General features: G+C 40.7%; 1 protein-coding gene across 1 annotated transcript in view; it reads right to left on the reverse strand.

Annotated features, from left to right (window-relative positions):
* Positions 1-22,850, reverse strand: part of LOC118876780 (frizzled-2) — a 97,889-nt gene that overhangs the window by 47,188 nt on the left and 27,851 nt on the right. The window contains exon 4 of the mRNA XM_036815194.3: positions 11,651-11,676. The gene's annotated coding sequence lies outside the window, so the exon portion shown is untranslated. The remainder of the gene's footprint in view (positions 1-11,650; positions 11,677-22,850) is intronic.

A 22,850-nucleotide genomic window follows, 5' to 3' on the forward strand; every position in this document is an offset into this window, starting at 1 on the left:
GCAATGCACATAGGCACGTCCTAGCAACAACACCAACAAAAGCAGCAACAAAGGATGAAAAAAATGTATTTATTGTGGCGCAGATTGATGAATAATGGGATACCCTCTCAATAGTCAAGGGATGAATTTAAAGCTTGCCAAGGCGGAAGAATGTTGGCCACTAATGAACTAAAACAATATGGCTTCCTAAGAGGGGATGGGGAATAAATTATGTTAAGTTACGAAACAAACCATTTTGAAACCCTCCCATATGACTTCTTATAAGATAAATCATAGCATATTATCCTTGGTCCCCCTTTTTACATTTGACACCTGCTTTGTGCATTTCTATACAAGTTTTATGGGGTAAAGTGACCTTGTAATAGACGAACAGCCTACTAAAATAATATTTTTATTATTATTTTTTCGACGGCCTATCTTAATAAAACACAAGCTAAATAAGTTTTTCCTTTATATAACAATAACCCTTAACTAAATCAAAACAATCAGCATCCCTGGGATTACAGGGTAGCCACAAAATGGCGTAAAAAGCCACCAAAACCAACTCCATTTGAGGCCCAGCTTTTCGCTTTCCTTTCAGCTGCCATTTTTTCTTTGCTTTTCCAGGCAACTCGTGTGTTTGTTTTAAAAATTTATGAAAATTTGTTTTTCCCCAAAGCAGGAGCCAAAGGAAGCCGGCGAAACATCAAAAGACACGACAAGACAACAAGAAACTGCAGTCGTGAGGAAAGCGGAAAATCGGGGTGGGAAAAGCGGAACGGGAATCGGAGGAGCAATCATCTGGGCAATTTGCATTTTCAATTTGCAGCAACAAACAAGAGGGAGAGATAAGCGCGGGACCACAAACGCCGTCTAAACGCGACCTAACGAAGCAATAATCAATTATCAATAAATTTCACCGACGCCACGCCCACCCACAGAAGAAAACGCCAAGGAAACCTCCAGGCGCTGATTAAGGATGTTTTTGGCTTTTATCTCGCAGTCGAAGACATCTCGATGGTCTTTATGAGCTGTCGAGTGGGGAATATTCGCCAAATGTTTGCTTCTTCGCCCGGCTTGATTGGCTTCTGGTCCCTGGTTTTTGGCTTTTGGTCGGGGCTTTGCTCCTGGTCTTCCCTGTTCTGGTTTCGTCCTGAAATTGTCCTCGCAGTCACGCCCTTTCCGTGCTTTAATGACATTTTAAGCACACAAACACGCACGTATGCAAAAAATAGGAACTGTCGGGGGAAGAAATACCGTAGCAGCCTGGTAAACAAAGTTTGTACATGGTGAGGGATATAAATGGCACTCAGGACTGTTTCAAAACGCACTTTAAGAGGCGCTAAGTTATTTACTATTTTGGAAGTAATTTAAAATCGCAATAAAATATACTCTTTATAGTTATCTCTATTTGTTATATAAATTGTCAAAATGTTTGGAACACTATGTTGTAAAATAAAACTTGAATAAAAAGAAGAAAACTTAACGCTAACGGACTCATTTTTCTTAGATAAAAAGAGCCTTTAAATATTTTGTGACAATTAGCTTAGTATCTCATTAAACCTTACCATTCAATTTCAATTAAATCATTTAGGAAAAGTTATTGAGCTACTCATAAATATTTATATTTTTATATTTCAAATAAAATATAAATGTTATATTTTTTTAAGTAACTCCACCGTTAGCCTGTAAACTTTATGACCCATCTCTTCGCAATTTATGAACCCGTATACACGGAAGTTGCGAACCCAGATGACAGCTAACGACATCGAGACACCTTAACACCTTGTCGCCCACGACGGGCAGAGCAAGAACAAGAGCAGATGAGCAGCCTTGAGCGAAACAGGATGCCTTCATCTCCAGTTATTGGTATCCTGGCATCCCGGGCCTTTGCTGTTTTATCCTTGACTGCATTTTGGCGGCACTTGCTTTCTGTTTTCCCGCCTGTCCCTCCACCACTGACATTTTCCCGCCTCTTTGCAAATTGCTTTGCAAAAATGAAGAGACAGCCACCTGCAACATGTTCTACTTGGAGAAATAGGGGGACATTGTAGTGTTTTGCATTCCAAATTAAAACCAAGCACTTAAATATGCGTAGGTATATAAGAAATGGGATTGGTGTTGAACTTTAATTCCCTGAAATATTTTAAAGGGTCTTTTGGTTATTAGAAATAGCCCCAGAATATCATTTTCGCTCAGTGCAGAAATGCAAGGCCATTTAGAGGGGGGAATATAGGGGGTCCTGGTGGCAGGACCAAGGACTCGCTGCATATCTATCCACAGCCTCGCAGCCTGTCGTCGAGTGTTTGCCATTGCCCGCTGGCATTAGAGAAATGGCGACGTTCGCCGGTCGCAGGTCCTAAGTCCCTACTGCAGCTCCTTGATATCCTGCGTGGCAAATCCTGGAGGGGCGGTCTCATTTCTCAGCTGTCTGCTCGCTGTCTGTTTGCTGCCAGGCAAAAAGTCCGCACTCCACAGGCAAAACAGCAACGTAATCACCTTTTGCAATTAATTTAAGTGGATTTAGTGTGCGCCGGGTTTTTGCGTATTTGCCTCGCTCTTCCTCGTCCTTTCTCTACACAGAAAGAAAATTTGTGGTGGTTGTTTGTCGTTTAATTGGCTTGCTTTCGCTGCCCCACGGAAGTTCCCTAAGCTTTTTTCAATATTTATTCACAATATTCCCAAAAATATGTAAAATTTTTTAGGATTATTTGACATCCATGCAATTCAAACATCAAATACCAAGAAAATCTGGGTATATTTTTCCAGTGTACATTTCCCTAGGGCTGTGACTGTGTGGCCATATTATCGCCATGTTGAAAAATGGCTGACTAAAGGTGTTGATGAGCTGTTGTTGTTGCTCAGCTTTTGGCAAATGACTTTGACTCGAAATGGGGAATCCCCTGGATTCTCCTTTTTGCAGCTTCTCCTGTTGCCTGGGTTTTCAGATTAGGCCCTGAACCCTGGGGTGAGTGTACATGTAGATGGCTGTGTGTGTGGCCAGCTAAAGTTTGGCAGGTTGCAAGCGTTACGCTTCTAGTATTGTATATTACACTCAAGGAATTTTAATGCACAACAAAAACTATTCCATGGCGGTTTTTCGGATAAAGGCGGTTGGAAATTTTTGGCTAGGGCGAGGATTAATGCAAGCTGCAATTTATATTTAAAGTATTTCAGAGCAACCAAAAAGGGAGGAGATGGGAAGGAAACTTATGGAATTTACATGGTTGATAATATCAAAAGGCAAGCTGTCTTAAATATTTTAGAATTTAGCTTAACCAAAATATAATACCAATTTATACGAGCTCTCTTTTCACTGGAAGGCAAATAAACCGTCTTGCAACACAATAAAAATGCAGATCAGCTTACTATTGAAAACTCCAAGATTATCCCAACAAAAACGGCTATCAATCCATTCATCCTATCGACTCTAATCAATAGAGAAATCTCACGCTCTCTGAATAGAGAGATTACCAACTGCAACTCCGGAATTTATTTCAAAGTTTATCAGCTTTGTTTATTTACAAAACTCTTGCCCCGCCAGCTTGGCTTGCAGTTCCAGGAAAATGCCATAGAAAAACTGAACTCAAGCCGATGCGACTGAAGTCATCTCAACTATTTGGATCGTGTGCTGTTGCATTTGATTTATTTACTTGGCCGTCTATGGCTGCTTCCACATATATGTAGCTTCCCGGTCGTTTTTTGTTCGCACTGCCTTTATGTACAGTAAAAATTCACATAGTTTATATTGACTGGAAAATAAATACAAATAAATCCAGACAAATGGTGCGACGGTTGCTCATACGACGCGGTGTCTCCTCGAGAACGACTGCAGTTAATTTGTTGGGCTCACGTCGGCTTCGAGATATTTTGTTTACTTTAAATGTTTACACTGCATTTTCACAAAACGGGCATCTTTCGTAGAAATTCTCAATTGTAGCGTGGAGTTTTCGTGGAAGAGGGGAGATTCTGCCGTTGTAGGTGGATGTTGGTTGTATTGGAACTATTCGGGCTGGCGTTAATCATTATTTAAATTTTTGATTTGTTCGTGATGTTTTAATGAGCTGCGAGTGGAGGGGAACTCTTTCTCTATCATTTTCTTTCTCCTGTCTTGTTTACTTAACTTGGGCCAGCTCATTACGCATGCAGTCACAGATTGCAGCCGGGGCTCTAAATGAAATTAACATAAATTTTTATGAGAGGCACCATGACGGTTTAACTCTGCCTTATGCTAAACTTCAATAAACAAAAGAAAGGGGGAAGTGGAGTGGTGAACTCCAAGTTAATGAGTCGATTCTCCTCTCCCTGCATTTATTGATCTATCCCCAGTACTTCTTGGTCTAAACTGTTGCCACTTGAGCCAGGGCAATTCATCAATTCGTTCGTTTGCGCAGCCAATTCAATGATGCAGACAGATGAAAAAATAAATTTCCTTTCCCTCCCTTCCATGGCTTTTTTTGTGCAAATCATCATCATCGTCAGGGTTCTTTGTACCGTCATGAAGTCGTTTGTATCTATCAGTATGTTTTGGTATCGAAGTTGCATCCCAGGGAAGTCCATGACATGTGAGTTTGTATCTACAACTCCTCAATTCACCTCCTCTCTCCAGGATTTTTTTTGTGCGATTTGTGGGAGTTGCATTTTTATTGGAGAGTGTCCTAATGGCTAGACTAGTTTTTCCATGTGGCAGCAGCTGCTAACTTGAGAAATTGAGATGAGAGATTTATGTGCTTCGGCTACTGCAAAAATGTCTGAAATGATTTCGCTTTGGGCAAGAAGGGAACTCCATTCTATTTGATTCATCCGCTTTCTTTTATCTTTTCTCTGGTAAGATGCAAATGGGACGCATTTTTCCTGGGATTTCGGTTCTATTGGTGTGAACTTTCAGTGGTAATGTCCTTTGTTTTTGTTGATTTTACATTGTTTCTGAAATCATACCTTTAAATGTATTTCCCTTCTAGCAGAGACACTTAAAAATCAATTAAATTCCCTTTCGCATAGTTTGTATTATGGTTAGGCTGAGCAATTTCATTCCTTTAAAGCCCTTCTCTGCGCTTCTCATAAAACCGAAGTGCATATGCACATACGACCTCCCTCTGCGCTTCTCAATAATTCAATGTCGGAAATGCCCGGCTATTAGGACTTTCATTTGCGCGTCTTGTGCAACTTGGAGGCTATTTCCCGGCACTGTCATCGCAGCCAAATCCCCTATTGCCCATTGCACAAACGTTGTCTAATTTGCTCATTTCAATTTCATTAAGTTGGCAGCTCTGTTTGCATATTAGCAGGCCAAACAGACTGCCACCGGGTGGGTGAGCCAAACAGTTAAACAGCTCTCCGCTGGGCCATAGCATCTGCAGACTGCCTGGATGATACTGATGCTGATGACTTTGTGGATCCGATGTTGGCCAATAACAACAGTAACACAAAAGAGGCAAAACGGAGGGGAGAAGGTAAGCTGCTGGCAATATCAGATATGAGCCCGAGTACCAGTCCAGGGAATGGGCAAAACACACGAAAGGCTGACTGCATAGTTAACTAAGCAAAGGTACGAGGATGTGGATGTGGATGTCGATGTGTGCCTTGGCTGTTAGTCTCTGCCTACAAGTAGGGAATCTGCTAGCCAAGGGCCTTCTGCTCCCCGCGTCCACACATATTTGCCAAAAGTGAGGCCGAGCCAGAGCCAGAGCCCGAGCCCAAGCGCAAACACAAACACTGGCCCAAACCAAACGATACCAACCACAACTTGGAGTAACAGAAGCAGAATCGGGAGAATCGGCAGAGGCAGAAGACTGAGGAGCTCCAACAGGCAGCAGCCTAAACGCTGTTGATACATTGGCAAAGTTGGCAACCAAATATTGTTGCAGCCAGACACAAAACAAGTCGCAGGATGGCACAGTGATTCCAGGTAGGTGTACAAATTATATAAGATTCCAGAACTGAGTTAGGGTCTATATATGTATATAGTTTACAAAAAATAATTAAGCACAAACAAATTACAGCAAGAGGATTCAACACAAAAAAGATTAAATCAAGCCGCGAATTCTTCAGAGCAATGCAATTTAACAAGGAGCTTAAACTGTTGGGGCTTCTAATAATCGTTTGGGGTTTAGTTGTGAGCTTTACAAATCATTTCTTTTAAATCATTTATCATTTAAAATGTATTTGAGTTCCCCAACAAGAAAGCTAGATATCAGAGGTTTTAAATACGGTTTTCACCACTGTTCTGTGGTTAGGAGACCGTTCAGTGGGCAACCGAGAGGAGACAGAGTGCGGGGCTTTGGGTAATTGGCCAAGGTGCCCGGGTCCAGCTCTCGGCAGGGTCCCAATCTCTCCCCCCTCCCCGACTCCTGGCCACAATCCACTGCAGTTGCCACCTGGAGGTGAGCCATGGGACCGGGGAGACCTGGACCGAGTCCGAGTCCCGTCTCTCTATCGCTGCCTCTGCATCTCGAGACGAGTTTGCCAAGCAATAATTTTATTTTTAGTCGTCGCATCCTCTGCTCAGCGCTCTTTTGGCTCGGTCCCTGCAATATCCCCCTGTACTTATAACGACTTGCCGCTTGTGTTATTATCTCTGGGCATAAATTTAATGGCCAATATTCACAGCTCCACCCACTGTTGAAAATGTTTTTCTTTGGCCGGAGAGCGGTGAAAAAATGAAATTATTTGCGGGCAATGGGCGATGCGAACTGGGAAGGAATGGATGGAATCCGGGCAGCTGGGGTTAGGGCCTATAAATTATGATTTAGTTATGGCTTTGGGTGTATGGGAAGTAGCCCGGGCAAATTGATTTGAAGAGGCTACCCGAAGGTTGTGAAACGGACATTTGTCACAGTTGTTGATGGATGAACGGCATCGCTCGGCGCCTTCTTGTATCTGCGAGATACAAATCATGCAGATACTTTTTCTGCCACACTTGGCTCTTGCGAAATCAGCAAAATGGGTTTGCCAATACCACATACCATATTTGGTGCGGGAAGTGCCCGGGGCAAGAAACAAGTTTCCATCGCCAGCTCGGCTGTTTCGAGCCATTTGACTCGCTCGGGTGTCAACCTAAGCAGTTTTCTGTTTCGCTCATTTGTTTATGGTCGCTCATATTCGGATTCAAAGCCATTGACAGTCGAAATTGCTTACAAGTGGCACACGCAAAGTTTTTGTGGCAGCCTCTTCGCCCGCGGATTTCTTCTGCCCATTGTATCTATGAAGTTGTTAAAATCCGCGACAAGTGCCACTTGAACTTGACGTTTTGGAGGAAGACAGAGGGAGTTGGAGAGGCTGAGAATCGGTGGGACGGAGTTGGGGAGAGTGTGGCAGCCTCGAGAGACAACGATACATTGTTGAAGTTGATGGCTTGAAGATTTATGCCACTCGAGAGCGCCAGCAACAACTTAAAAAAGTTACAACTTGGCGGGGAAGCACCTAAACAGTGAAAACTTGTCAGTAAAAATTTGTTAAATGTTCAAACATTAGAAAGAAAATGGTATAATTTTGCTTTTACACAGGTGTAAATCTTTTAACTAAACTATTTTTAAGTCTAGCAATAGAAAAAACATAAAACTTTATTATGAAGCTCGTAAACAGTGGAAACTTGTTAGGAAAGAAATATTATCTAATGCCTTAGAAATATAAACGGGCCAACAAGTATTTAAAAAAAATTTTAAAAAACATATTATTAAACTATAAGATTTGAAGACAACAATGGATACAAATTTTGCAAATACAAAACAAGCAATGATTCAAAACTAAACAAAAAAATTAAAATAAATTCCCAAATTATCTTTAATTCCTGGTGCATCCATTGTTCATATGCAATCTTTACTGTATTCTTGTTCTTATGACAACTTTTCGCCGGCGGTCGCCTTGAGCTCAAAAAAATTGCCAACTGGCTATAAAAATTTTCCATACCGCACTCCGAGTACCACGAAGAGAGAGGAGCCATCGAAAACGAGTGGGGAAAACCGAGGTAGAGGAGAATTTTGAGGGGCCAGAAGGACACCAACACGTGGCCATAAACTGGCGACAGGCAAAAACAATTTAGCTTATAGATTGGAAGGAAAAAGTGCGGGGGATCCTTGTCATATTTTATGCCCAAATAGTTAAACGAATGCACAAACACTCATAAAAACCAGCTGGAAAATTGCTTGTAAAACATTTTTGTGTGTGACATTGAGAAGGTGGTGGGCTAGGGGGCACGCATTCACAGCAAATCTCCGGGGCTCCTCCACACACTCCCATAAATCACAAAAAAGTATTTCCCATTTTTCCTCTTCTATATATTTTTTGCCGGCTACATTAATGCGCCTACACACATCTGTGCCTGGTGGGCCAAAGGGGCGGTGTTTTTGGGGGTATTTGGTATGTGGCTGACGGCCTATTTGCGCCTCGTCGCTGGCGGGAAAATCCGGCATCAGGAGCCGAAGGAAAAGCCGGGCTGAAGCGACTCTTTGCGTGGCTCCTGCCAGTCGAATACTTCGTTTTCAGCTATTTATGATTTGCCCGCGACAATTTTTTCCGCTTAGCTGAATACCCTGGGACATAAAGGGTATAACGCTTTGCACAGAATCGAACGATTTACAAAATAAACAAAAATATAGTAGCTTCATAGACCTTATATTTTTAAGATATAGAAAATATACCTATATTTGATTAAAAGTACGTCTGCCTATTTATCATAGTTGAGTAAGAAGCTACTTTTCCTAGCAAAATTCTTGTTTATAAAGTAAATTTATAGAGATTTTAAAAAAACATTTGCAGTTATTTGTAAACATTTATTACAATACATATTAAAATTTTATATAAATGGTTATCTGGTAAGTATTGAAAAGTATTGATCTTCTATGGCTTTAAATCAAAAAACAATATTTCTGAATCAAATACATTTCTTTATTATTAGAATTTTTATTTTTTTTTTTAACGGTAGGTGCTATATAGAACCATTTTATTATTTAAGACTCTATCTTCAAGTGCTGTATCCTTTATAAGCACAGGGTACAACCCGCCTCTCCTTAGAACTTTTCACCACATTTATTTTATTGTTTTTTCTTATTTGCTTATTTTATTTTATTTGCATGCTGATTTTCCCGTCCGCAGTTTGGCAGTGCAATGTTGTTTACTTAGCTGATGCTGATTCGGAGGCCGAGAGGATTTTTTCGGGAAATGAAGGGGGGCAGGGTGTAGAAGTCAACCCGTTGCGGACTCACGATGTTGTACAAATGTGTGACATTTTTGTGCGGTGGCATGGAAGCAATTGGGGAGGAGGCACAGGGGGTTTTGGGGACCATATAGCAGGGGTTTGGGGGATGCCATGTGTGCGTATCCCCTTCATCCAACGACTCTGGTCCGTTCTGTCTGTTTGCTCTCTGCACACGCGTTTGGAATTGATTTTTATGCTGTGATTATATTTTCGAAAAGGTTGACGATGAGCCCGGGCCTATATGGGGTACACTCGTATAAGAGTCTGTGGGGCAGCTCCATCGCCACTCCCCGGCCTGTTTGTTCAGCAACAATGAAGTGTCGCCCCCGAGTCGAGAACACGCTTGAAAAAATATAAATTAAATTATGCGTTCATGTTGTTTTAATGGGCCTCCCCATAAAGTCGGGGGTTCTGGGCATTTTTTTCAAGGGGCTGGCGGGGGTGGACAGATGCTGATAGTCAGTTGGTCGCTGCCCTCGACGTTTTTTATGCGCCTTGTTTAACGATCGGAAGTTATATTCATAAAAATATGTCAATGAATTGTGAATTATTTATGGGAGATAGCCCCGGAAAATGTCAGCCAGATAAATAAATTACGAGGATGAAAGGGGTACTTTTAAAAACGAATAGAGTCTGCCCTGTTCTATTTTTGTACGACATGTAATGCAATTATTACTGCAAAACAAAATATATAGCTAAATATTTTTTAATATTTTAAACGCATCATTTGAGATAGGTCAAATATTTCTTATTATCTGGTATTGCATTCTTATAATATATTAGACTCTAGAATTGAGAAGCAAAGTTTTGCCTGCTATTACTGCCATGCATGATAAATAACATATTTACAGCCAAATAACAGGGTACCCATAATTAAATGTCGAATATTGCGATACAAATTTCCACATGCGCGGTATAAAACCAGAAAGTCGGTTAGAAAAAACCCCATATGAGTTGAGAGGCTCCATGCATAAATTGGATTTTCTTGCATGGCCCCAAGGCCTTGTGCTCAATTTAGCTAGAAAAATGAGCAGAAAAAATAGTTATAAAATTGAAACTGAAACTTAATTGCAATTAAAGTTGAGTGCCGAAGGAAAGGCGCAAAGCGAGCGAACGCAATGCGAGCGAAATGAACACCTTCAATTAAATTGAGTTTTGCGTTAGCCACCGACCTACTTTTCCACTCTTCAGCACACAAAACACACCTAGTCTCGAAACCGGAGGCCCGGGGACCTGGAAAACACCTGGAAAACACCCGGAGAGCCGGTTCCGGCCGGACGTCACTCTGCACTCGGCCAACAAAGTGTTGGCCAAAGGCTTGAATTTCAAGCGACAATTAGAAAATTTGCAAATTACATGGACATAGATAAGCTCTGGGAAAAATAGAAAGAAAAACAAAGGTGAAGGCGGGAGGTTTAATGAAAGGAAAATGCAAAAAGCGAGAGGTGGGGCCTTTTACAAGCCACCAACTTAAAAGTGGCCCAGTCAGGTGGGTTTTGGCCAGAGAGTTGTTGCGGACCCTCCTCTCGTTTCGACGGGTGTTAAGTTGGTAATTTTATGCCCGAGTTAACTTTTAATTTGTGTAAATGATTTTGTGGATTTTATGCGCATCATTAAAATGAGTAGAAAATGCAGCCCAAAGCCAAGACGGAGCAGAACGGGATTTGCCCGAGACATCTCCGGATATATATTTTGATGTAAATGTGCGGCCATAGCGATGCGATAAATGCCCGAGATAGTTGAATGCTTTTCGGGGATTGACAGATAGACAGCTTAATGCCCCTTGATTTGTGGGTCAGTCCGGCTGGGAATCCCAGCGCCGGGGAGAAAGAGCGATGGTCTCAGTCAAATTAGGCAAATATCTCAATAAACCTCGACAAACGCTTGGCATTTCGTAGGGGAGTTCGGGGAGAAAGCACTAAAAGTGTTTGGTTGAATGGGGACTTCAAAGTATGGTTTAATTTGAATCGATGGAAAAATCGAAATCAAAGGCGTTTAAGCTCGAGTAGAATAATTACCTAGGATACCAATTCCAAGAGTTTCAAAAATTAAATCGACTATCTGGGAGTAACTGATTAAAAGAAGGCACTTTACATTTGTTGTATGATCTATAATCTATGATCTAATTTATGGAAAGAGGTTTTAAGTCCACCTTTCTTTTTTCTGCAACAGCTTAGTGTTATTTAAAAATGGTTCAGAGTGATGTATAGGAATATAAGACGCGGTTTTACTCCTTCAAAGAGATACACTGTACTAATACAGCTTAGAATTGCTGAATCAGCTTGAAAAATCGTACTTTTAAATTAAATTTCCTATATTTTAGGGGGCTTTAAGTTAAATTTGTATTTAAAAAAAACAAATGAGCATTTTTGCTAAAGAATTATAAATACTTTAAAAAAGCAGGTAAATATGGTTTGCTTTATGAGAGTCATTGTCGTGTATTATTTTTAAAGACCCATTCAGAGGCTTACTTACCAGATGTAAATTTGATGAACAAGTACCTGAAACGATAACCAAAGCAGAAAGTTCATTAGCAAAGCAAACAGTCTCTTTTCGAATATAATTATGCTTGAAACATAAACAAAGTAAAATGATGCAAGTTATTTCACGCAGATCCAGTAACCAAAATGATTAAATAATCAAATCCGTAAATGCTTTATTAATGGCCTGACATGTCCCGCATACGCATACGCCCTGTTGGCCCAGCTGGAAAAGCCGCTTTGGTTTTTGGCCCATTCTGAACTCATTTGAATTTAACACTTTTATACGAAACTCCCAAACGTCGCCGGCTCGTAAAAACAACAGCAACGAGGGAAAAAACTTTTTTGGCGCCGCACATTATTAAAATTTCTTTATGACAAGCGAGTGGGGCCGAAAGCAAGTTTGGCTGAGTGGTACGGTATGGTATGGTATGGGGGCAAAGTGGAGGAGCTCCTCCAAAGAGCCGGTCTAAAGAGTCATCAACAGCCACAGCAAACGACGACAAAAGGCATAAAAACTGGTAACAAAATATTTGTATTATACGCGTGCGCCTGTGTGTGTGTGGTAACAACAGAAATTTGTTTTGGTCTTTAGTTTTAGCATAAATTAACATAAGATTTATGGCCGGTCCACTTGAAAATGAGACGAAACTAGAGAGGTCATAAAGTTGCTCTGCGCTTAACAAGTGAGTGAAAAAGTTTCCGGTTTTTAGGATATTTCTGGAGGAGAGAAAAGCCCAGCTTTTCCGCTTTGTCCTGGAATTTAAGGCGAAACACTCCCCACACAGCACGTGTTTTTGGCAACGGCAACACTAAGCAGCCGGAAATAGTGAAAAGGAAAACTTCCAGATCAACTGGCACTTCTTTCTCCGCCAGTCTGCGCTTATTTAACTTGACAACTTTGCAGCCGTCTGGCCACCTCACTTCTTTCTCCCCGAAAATGGGACTTTTTCTTTCTTGACCATGCACAAAACAAGCGCCAATCAAGGGACATCAAAACCGTAACGAAAAACCCGTTTTTAATTAAAGGCATCTTCATATCGCCTTGTTTTTAATTCGTTACGTTTTCTTGTGGATATTTTACTTGCCATTAAATAAACTCAATTCGATTTGAATGCTTAAAATCCCATAAATAATTGACAGATAAATGCTCTGATGATCGGGCCGATGATTATCTCAAATGATTTGTGCGCGATTTAATTGACGATGGGGGCGAGTTGAAAAATATGAAATGCAATTAACTCATGTCAGATGTCTGAATTTGATATATGAAATTAATAACCGGCTCCCGGGGGTGGGCTAAAAAATAATGAAGATACAAGAAGATAGTCACGCTACACAGATAGTTAAATATTCCACTTAAGCTGCGTAGTTTGCATGGATTTTTAACAGTGCAGCTGAGTTCGGAACCCTAACAATTTATAGAGTCTGTCAACCGTTTTCCTTATTAGTGGTAATGCGGTCCCCACACCCCATTTCCATTGCACTCCTAGCCATCAAAGGGCTCCACACACACTCCAGATTATTTCTCGCGGAAGTCACGTAGTCGTCGAACAATTTGAAAATGAGTTTTGTCGGTTTTACACTCACATATTTCTACATTTCTTGTTCTGCACTTCGGTTGCGGTCAATGAAAAGCCGCCGCGCCAAGATTTTCAAGCGTGGCAAGAATTGAGCTGCCAGGAATTGAGGAATTGAGCAATTCGCACGTTTGCCTCACTCGAAACAAAGTAAAACAAGGAGATTGAACAGTACGGGGTACAGAAAATAATTCGAGTAGCGTTTCATATTGATGGCGGGGGCCCAGACTTCTGGCTCGTTTCGTTTCCAAGAAATGCCATAAATTCATCAATTATGACGGCTGGCTATGTGGACAACATTGGACATCGCATGTACACACATATAGGATGGGGTTTCGGCCCGAGGAGTGGGTTTTCGAGGGGCTGGGCCTCCTCGGCCTGCTCAGATTGACAGCTGTCAAGCCCAGGAACCGTAACCATAGTGGGTTCGGATGGGGCAGCCAGAAATGCACGAACAGGGCCTGAATTAAAAGGGATACTTTTAATTAGGGAAGCACGGAATCAAAGGGTTTCACATAAATCACACTAAAAAGTTGCCGACTTTGAGGAATTCAAAGCGTTTATAATGGTAAATGTGCATTAGTAGTTAATAAAAGACATATTCATTTAATTTGTAATATAATATAATAATTAATAATTTAATTTTGATCTTAAGTTACATTTAAATTTGTAATTAAAAATGGTTCATAGAACTTAAAACTTCGCTTTTATAAAAGTTTATTTAGTTAATTTTACAATCGGCTCAGCCCTAAAACACAGGAAAGACTGCCAAAAATAAATATAAAATTCATTGCCCAACTTACAATGAATTATGAGCTTTCGCTTTTAGCTTTGGAAGCCATAAAACCATCTCCAGTCGCACTTCAAGTGTATCCATCCAAATAAAGATGTTGCAAGATAGATTCCCCATCATAAAACAGTTTTACTAATCCATTTACGAGACTTTTTCTAATTCGATGGCAGCCATTACATGGGCGATCAGCGGAGCAACGAAAGTGGGGAAAATGGTCGAGGGGAAAATGCATTTTCCCGCTCACCCACAATTGCCAACACGTGTGCGGCACGAAATACTAAACTGGCGTCATTTAATTAACCCGCCAGTGCAGCAAAGGGGTCCCCTTCGCCCCGTCGCAATGTTAACCCCTGCCGCACACGGCGACCACATGATGATTATGATGGCGATGAGGGTATCACTGTCGCCCCGCCATCTCGCTTTCCAGGGGTTATGCCTGGGCTTAGACCTCGTAAAATCGGGAAGTTATTTTTATGCGCTTTTAATAGACTCACGCTTAGAACAGCGCCCCTGCCTCACATCGTATTTCATGTTTATGAATGCATTTTTATTATGATTTCAGCTCTTTTTGTTGCTTTTCCTTTGTATTTGCTGTTCCATTCGGTATAATTTTCATGGCTCTACTTTATGATCGTTAATTTTTACTGGGGAAAAGTTTACGACAATTACAGCGAGTGTGGGTGAGAGAACTGGAGGGGGAGAGCGGGGACTGGCAATTAAACTGGAGAAAGCCAAACAAATCTCGAACAAGTCGTTAATATTGATTCGACCCAGGCAACAACTTAATATGAGGCTGGGCATTGGAGAGCAAATTAGAATGGGTATCGTTAATGTTATAGAGACATTCTCGCAACTAATATTTAATTTAAGGGCAGTATGGGGTTAAGGGGGCCAAAACACACACACAACCCCGCCACCCAAAAGAAACAAACCGAGGACAAACTCATAAATCTTTGCGAGGGACTCCGACTCCCCCATCTTGCGAAATCCAAGGGAACATGCCATAAAACACATGAAGAAGTGTGTAAATAACAGAAGGAGCTGCAGGATGAGGAAAACCCAGCCCAGAAGCCCCGAAGAGGAAGTAGTAGAAATCTAGTGGGGCAAAAACTGTTGGACACCTTTAAGAATCTGTTTTTGCCTCGCGTTCTGCCCCAACCACAAACAATCTCACAAAATTTACGAGCGAGCATTTTTGTTCGGAATGAAATCAAAAACAGACCTCCTCACAGGGGGTGGGTCATTAATTTATGTAAAGCACAAATTATGATTGGGTAGTGTGGGGCATAGCATTTGGGTGGTGGTCAGGGTTGTGCAGAGAAAAAAAAACATAATAATAAGTGATCCATATTGCTATTAGACGGTATCAGATGAAGAGCACATTTTTGGGTTAATAATCAAGTTAAGATTTAAGAACCATGTCATTGGATCGATCAAAAGTAATTTTATTTATGGTTATTTTTTGCTCAAAGTTTTAGGAATAACACTAGCACAATATTTGAAAAGTATTAATAATCGAATTGAAATATTAAGAAAAGTTTTTACTCTTCAGCAATACTAAAGTTCTTAATTTTAATTCCGAAAATTCTGGCATAAGTACTCCCCACGTAAGTACTAAAATTTCCACAAATGACTTGTTATATTACTAACCCATGGTATGGTATCACTATGTCCTAAAAGGAGACATAGAATTTTAAACTTGTAATAACGAAAGACATCTTAACTTTTCATTTGAAGGATATATCTAAAGCCCAATATTAGATACCTACAATACATATATTGGACTAACTGAGTTAACCCACTTATTTTCTCCCTGTGTAGCTCTTCCATTCTGTGGCATCGTTCCAACTAGGCCTAAACCAAGTGAAGCAGTAGCAGTAACAGCAGCTGTAACACGTTGATTATGCAAGCTCCATGATGAAATCCCCGGAATGCGGACGATGATGATGATAATGGTGCTTGGGGTCTCTGCGGTTTCTTTCGGGGTTCTTCGCTCCGGTTAAGGGTAAGTGAAAAGTACCGCAACAAGAGGAAGCCGTAGCTGCTTAATGGCGCAAAATGTTCGCAGTTGGTGAGGAGGAACCGAAATGATTTATGACACAAGGAAGTTAATTTATTAATTTCGCCAGGCCCCGAAAATGTATGGAGGGACCCACCGGAGGGGACCGAAATGTTTACAAGCTTTCATTTTTCTGCTCCAGGGGCTCAAAACAAGGCGGCATGAAATTAGAAAAAGCCCTGGAAAATGACATAAACCGCTGAACAAGGTCGTATAGATTACAAAAGCGAATGAGTAATGCAGAAAATGAAAGGGGTGAAGTTAAATCTTTTAAATCATCTTAAATTTAGGATGTAATCATGTAATGTGATGTAATAAGGAAAATTACTGAAAATTCAACATCAGACAAACTGTAATATACAAATACCTACTTTCCCGATCTGAACTATCTTTCATCGTCTCCTCAGGATGCCTTGACGTCACTTTTCCATTAACCAGACCAAAAACCAAAACCGTTCAACCCATCACACCATTTAAAAGCAAAACTAAATAAAATCAAATTTAGCTCATTAGCAGCGGAACGAAGGAATTGATTGCGATTCATTTGCCTCCCCTTTGATCTAAAAGCACTCAACTATTTCGGCCATTTCCCATAAATTTGGGGCCCAGCATAGAGCATGGAAAATATTTTTCAGGCGCTGATGGAGAGCGCATAGTTTGAAATATATTTGCTTTGAATTTTCCACATTTTTATTTCCTGATTAATTGCACAATCGACAGAGAGAATTCTTCAAATATTTAAAGCCTTTCAATCGGCAAATGAATGCATAAATAAATCGCTTATTAAATCATCGAAATTGTGGCTGGCGAAAAATTAATGCGTTGACAAACAATTTCATTGGCGGATTGCGAAAAACGCGAGTGAGGGAAATGCTTATAAAAAGACGACGAAGGCAAAGCGTTGGCGGTCTGTAAATCAAATGATTACAAAGAACACTTTTCTCCATATTCAAATGGAAAAGAGATTTTCCCCGCCGTCTCTCATTTCGTTTTCATTTTTAAATGTTTGAGCAGGCGGCCATTAAGCTGTCAGCGGTTGTTCAGACGGAAATGAGCGAAAAGAAAGAAGATGGCCTAGGTCAGAAAAAAGAGGAAAAATAGGGCTGAAACCGAGAGACAGGAAGTTTGCTGGTGCGGAGTGCGTCGCGTGAAAAACATCCCGGCGAAGTGTGTACCACGGAAAATTCGCAGTCGAAGCGAGTTAATTTTGATGGATTTTCCATGCCAGCTTTAAGGGAAGCGGCTGGGAAATCACTGAAAGGCGTGAAACAGTTGTTGACTGGCGAAAAGAATCATTTGCGTGGTGGCATTCACTTAGTATGCATTATTAAGCAATTTTCCTTTTTCCCAGATTTATTTTTGCAAGTAACTTAAGCCGGGGGTTGCAAATCGATCAGGGGTTGGTAAGCGTTCAGGTGTTTGTATTAAAGGAAAGATAAAAATGATTAAGCTGAACCATTCACCATTAAACTGTGGTGGGTCCTCACTCATTTTATTCATTGTAGAGTGCAACTTAGTTTTCACCCAAGGAAATATAAAAATGCTCTCCATAAATGCCCCTCATAAACCAAATAATCCATAAATATTCATCCTATCCCTCTTAAGTGAAGCAAAAAGCTCGGCCAACATCTGTTTTTCTCGTTTTCAATGGAGCCACTCCGGCAGCGAAACAAACACGATCTAATAAATTCTTTCGTAATAAAAATACATCATCAAATAAATAGTGTTGCCTGACTGCCGTGCTCCATATAACTATTTGGCAAATAAAATAAATTGCCCAGAGCTTTCCGGTCCTTCCCACTCAGATCTCCCCCTATTTTCTCGGCTTATCTCTGGCCACACCAGCAACGTGAAATGGGGAAAACGGCTAAAGGTGGGCTAAGGGCTCGAACAACCCTTAAATCACATTTTGCCTAATTTTTCGCTGTCAAAAAACCTCATTAATCTTTCCCAGCCTGGCAATGGCATGAAAATGGAGCAGGATAAAAAAACATACGAGGAAATTGCTTAATGGGGGGACTCCCGCCAGAAACACACCCACAGCTGCCTTTTTATACACTTGGAGGAAAGTTGTAAATCAATTTTTAAATAATTCACTATATTAGTAGTTCTTGATCAACATTCTAAAATGGTTTATGATATTCCTTTAAGCAATAAAGAAGTAAAAGTTAATTAAAGTCACACTAATAGATTAGAATGGAAATAGATATTATACTTTTAAGATCACTTTTAGACTATTCCCTCAAAATAGTATTTTAATAAAATACAAAAACAGGAGAAAGTCAAAAACAAATGTTGGTGCTATGTTTTTCATAGTGTAAATTCTATGGCTTTGGCGCCCCTTTTGTTTTACCTTGTGGAGTTCGAGAAGTTGCCCTTGAAAAATTGCTGGCTCGTATGTCAACCCCCAAGGAGCAGGAGAATACGACGAGATTGGGTAAGAAGCAGAAGTTAGTCAAACTGAAAAAGTCGAACGTGTGTAATTTATTTAAATTTAAGGGCCCCGGCTCAGGAGTCAAGAGTTTTGGAGTGCGTAACACTCGGATTTTCCTTTTCTTCCCTGGGCACTTCAACCCCTTTTTCGGCCCACTCGAATATTGATTTCTTGCGTAATCTTTATGGCACGCCCACACCTTCCCTTCTTCCGGCGATAGTGTCGTTCGCCCCCATTGACGTTTCATATTTATTAATGAGGCGCATTTGTGTTTGGAATTTATAATTGGGGGGAGGGGAGGGCTCCTGCTTCTCGTACTTCTGGAGGCTCAAATGTAATTGAGTAATTAACATAAATTATAATACATAATTTGCGCTCGCCTTTTTCCATAATTGTTGTTAGGTAAATTGGATTACAGGCAAGCTCGCCAATGTTTTCCCCCTGCTCCGCATCTGCATAAATGAAAATTATTGTTTAGGCCCTATCGTGTAGTACATATATATGCTCAGAGGAGAATTGAGAATGCGATAAGCAATTTATGTTCAAAGTTTCACCCGCTGAAAAGTTTGCCAAGCATTTTGTTTGTGCGTCGCTCAGAGGGAAATCAAACTAAATCGGAATCAGCACAAATTCTCAGAATGATGCCTACAATAAAATCGCAGAAAATGTGAGTGTCGACAAGAAGGGAAATCATTGGCAGTGAAGACATCATCAAAAACAGATTGCTGCCTATTCTTAACCAAGAGGAGGGGAAAGCTAATAACAATATCTCGCGAAAATATGTTGACTGCCCTGTAATAAATCAGTTTTGAAGGTTTTTGAGGAATATATAGCTGAAGTACAACATGATTCCTATAAAAGTTTTTCGAGCAATAAATAAAGATGATATGCATTTAATTTTAGTACTATTTCAACAATATGTTTAAAGGATCATAAAAAATTGGATTTATTTTCATTTTTATAGGTTTTTAATCAACCGACTTGGTTGAATTTTCAATCTCGAATGTTCAAATAATTCGATTAAATTTATGATTGTCAAGGTAGTCCGAAATAAGGTATTATCTCGTCCTAAGAGCCAACAGACACTTATCAAATAAGCCAAGCCCATGACACCACAAACCCGCTTCCACTTGATTGCTGCTTTTCCGGATGCTGTTGGTTTTTCTTGCCAGGCTTTTGTGGGCAGAGTCGCAGGGGCAGTCATCCGTCAGAAGTTGGCAGTTGGAAGTTGGAGCAGCAGCCCCGTCGCCATATTGCATTTTCCTATATGGAACCCCCCAGTGCGGGGGTCCTTGAATGTGCGTCTGTATCTGCGGCTGTTCCTGGTTTCATCCCACCTTGTTGCCGCCTGTCGCACACATATCAACAGCAGCAACAGCAACGGCAGCAACAGCAACAGCAACAGCAGCAACAGCAACATCATCGCTGACATCGCTAACGCTTCTGGGATTTTTGGCCCATAAGCGGTGAGAGGGAGATGCCAAATGGCAACTCTGTGCATAATTTTGCGCCTGGTTGTCATGTTTCAGGACTCCTGTCCTGGCTCCTTGTATTCACATGCGTGTGTGTTTCGTTGGGGCTTGTAAAATGTAAATAAATACGCAGAGACACGACCGAGGGAGAACTCACTTTTGTTTGGTTAGTTAGATTATTTAAAAGGTTTATGCGGCGGCAAAAAGTCAAAAGGGTTACTTGTGAACTATCCTTGAGATACATTGAAGCACCATATGGGTAATCATTTCTAAAAGAACAAAATCCTATAGCATACAGTGCTTAGTAACTTCTGCTATCACGTTTATTGATATTCTGATATTGCATCTAACAAAAAAGGAGTTAGAAATCTTATCATCACTATTAATAATAATATTATATTAGGACGATCCTGAATATTTCTTAAAATTCCTGTAAACGTTTATTGAGGGCATACTTTTTTAAAAATCTTTTAACTATACTCTTTTATTACCCCTGTCAGCATTACTCATTGATCTTATTTTGCCAATTTCCTTTTGATGATAAAAATGACCATGCAATATCATAACATTTGCTGCGCATAAACCACCTTAAAGTGCGTACGCTGAGGGCAAGGGGTTTGGGTGGCAGGTCTGCAGGTCTGGTTTCAACGCCTTGTTGCGAAAACCTTCTGGCTCCCCCTGCTAACCCCAAAGGGGTTTTCCCAACGCCCTGCCCTTAAATATTTACCTATTCCAAGGCCCAGTTTTCCTAGTGTTGTGCGTCGCTCACGCAGCTATCATAGGGCCAGAAAACAACAAAGCCAAGACAAAAGGCAGGCCCCTCCAGAACTCGGATTCCTGGAGCTACCAAGTTAAGCGTCAAAAGTTTTGATAGCCTGTGAGCTGCCTACTCAAGTGACTTGGCCCCCTTTTCCTCGGTCTCGGTTTTCCTTTAAGTAACGGAGGCCGAGAAGCCAGTCGGCATTTTTCATTTTTAGTTGGGCGAATTTTTAACACAAAACTTTTATGTAAAATGTCTTCCGAGATAAAAGTTTAAATTGTCAATTGAAAATGTTGTTTGGGAAAAGTTTTTTTGATTAATTTTCACAACGCCGCGTTGACAATGAAGCGATGGGCGGAAAAGTGGGGTGGAAAAACTCGGCGAATGCGGCACGAGGCAAACAAACAATTGAGCACATTAACGCTTAGAGATACACAGCAAAGGGAGGGAAAATGGAAGAAAGAAATGAAGAGACTACATCCATTTGCATGTGAATGTGTTGAAATAGAATTTGATGACGAAAACAACAAACAAAAGTGAATAGCAAATAAATTAAAAGGAATAAAAGAGCGAGTTTGAATGAAAAGAAATAAAGTACGGGAATAAAATAATCGTTGGAATAAAATACGTTTATGGAACTTTAATGCAGCTTCCTATCTCTCACGGATATCATCATTGGTATGCTGGATTTTATAACAAACTAACTGTTAAGGCTTATTCTGGATTCGCTATATTTTCTATTAACCGCATAGCCTAACTTACTAGTTTTCATCCAGTTCTGGTCCACGTAAAATTTCTCTACACTTCCTGATGGTTTTTTGTCTCATCCTTTGTCAAGCTCATTGCCACTTGCCTCGACTTTTCCTCCCTTTGATTTAGTGTTCGGAAAGCCATTTTGTACAATTTCCACACGATTGATTTCGCAAATTTTCGCCGCAACAGAGTCTGCAGGCAATACAGTCCCCCGAACCCCAAAAATACCCACAAAAAGCGGCGAGAATACAGGTTCTACACTTGTAATGCCTTTTGCCCTGTAGCCACAATTACCCAAAAAGCCGAACCAATTCCCATTTCAGTCCCCAAAATCCACAACCACCCTTGCTCACACACGCACACCCCACATGATACTCGGGGAGATGGGCGGGTTATTTCCTAGGACTTATCGACTGGGAGATATCTCGGGTAATGCAATTAAATCGCTCCCCAACATTTTCGGTTCGTCCGTTGGTTAGGCAATTCATAAATATTTTATTTGGCCATCACACCCTTTGACCTGCTCCATAAGTCCTCGACAAAAAAGAAGCATTACACAACTGCGGGTAAAATAATAATTATAAAAGCTCTATTATTAAAAATTCAAAATATATTATATTAACATTTTAAATTTTTAAACTTAGGAGTATTATTTTTTTGTTAACTACAGTTCTGTAAGGCTTAGCTTTTTTTGTATATATAACAAATATAAGACAAATTACCAAACATATATGATTATAAATTTGTTGGTATTTGTACTTCATAATTTCTTGAAATTATCAGTTATTTTTAACCACCACTTTGTACATGTTATTGTAATTTAAGATAGAACCGATCCTAGAACTTTACCCGCGTCTGTACACGCACAAAAAAAACGAGGGATATATATTGCGTATACGCCACCGTGGCTATCTAATATGGATTTTTCTACGTTCCGTTCTTCATTATTACTTAACGCCCGGTCAATGGCAGTCAAATTGCTTTTCGGCCAAGCACTCTCTGTTCGGCCATCGCACTGGAGCTGCATAAAGTTTCCGGTTCGATGTCGTTCTGCCCTAGCCCCCAACCACGGGAATAAAGGGTTAAAAAGGTGCGGTTAGCCGGAGAGTCGCGGTTCCTCGGGTTGGAAAACCAGACCAGGCCATCCAAACCAACCCCCAAAAGCGGACACCAGCTGCATTTGCTTTGCTGTCTTCCTTGTTTGCTCTTCCTGCCAGTTAAACTTCCTTCCGTTGCTTTGATGTGCCAGAAATTAATTGCCTACAATTAGGCGCTCTGGCAAATGTCACTCACTCACTCAGAAAAAGGTGGGACAAGGACAACCCTTCCGTTTCCCAAGTAATA

Source organism: Drosophila suzukii, chromosome 3 (genome assembly GCF_043229965.1).
Source record: "Drosophila suzukii chromosome 3, CBGP_Dsuzu_IsoJpt1.0, whole genome shotgun sequence".
NCBI classification, from domain to species: domain Eukaryota; kingdom Metazoa; phylum Arthropoda; class Insecta; order Diptera; family Drosophilidae; genus Drosophila; species Drosophila suzukii.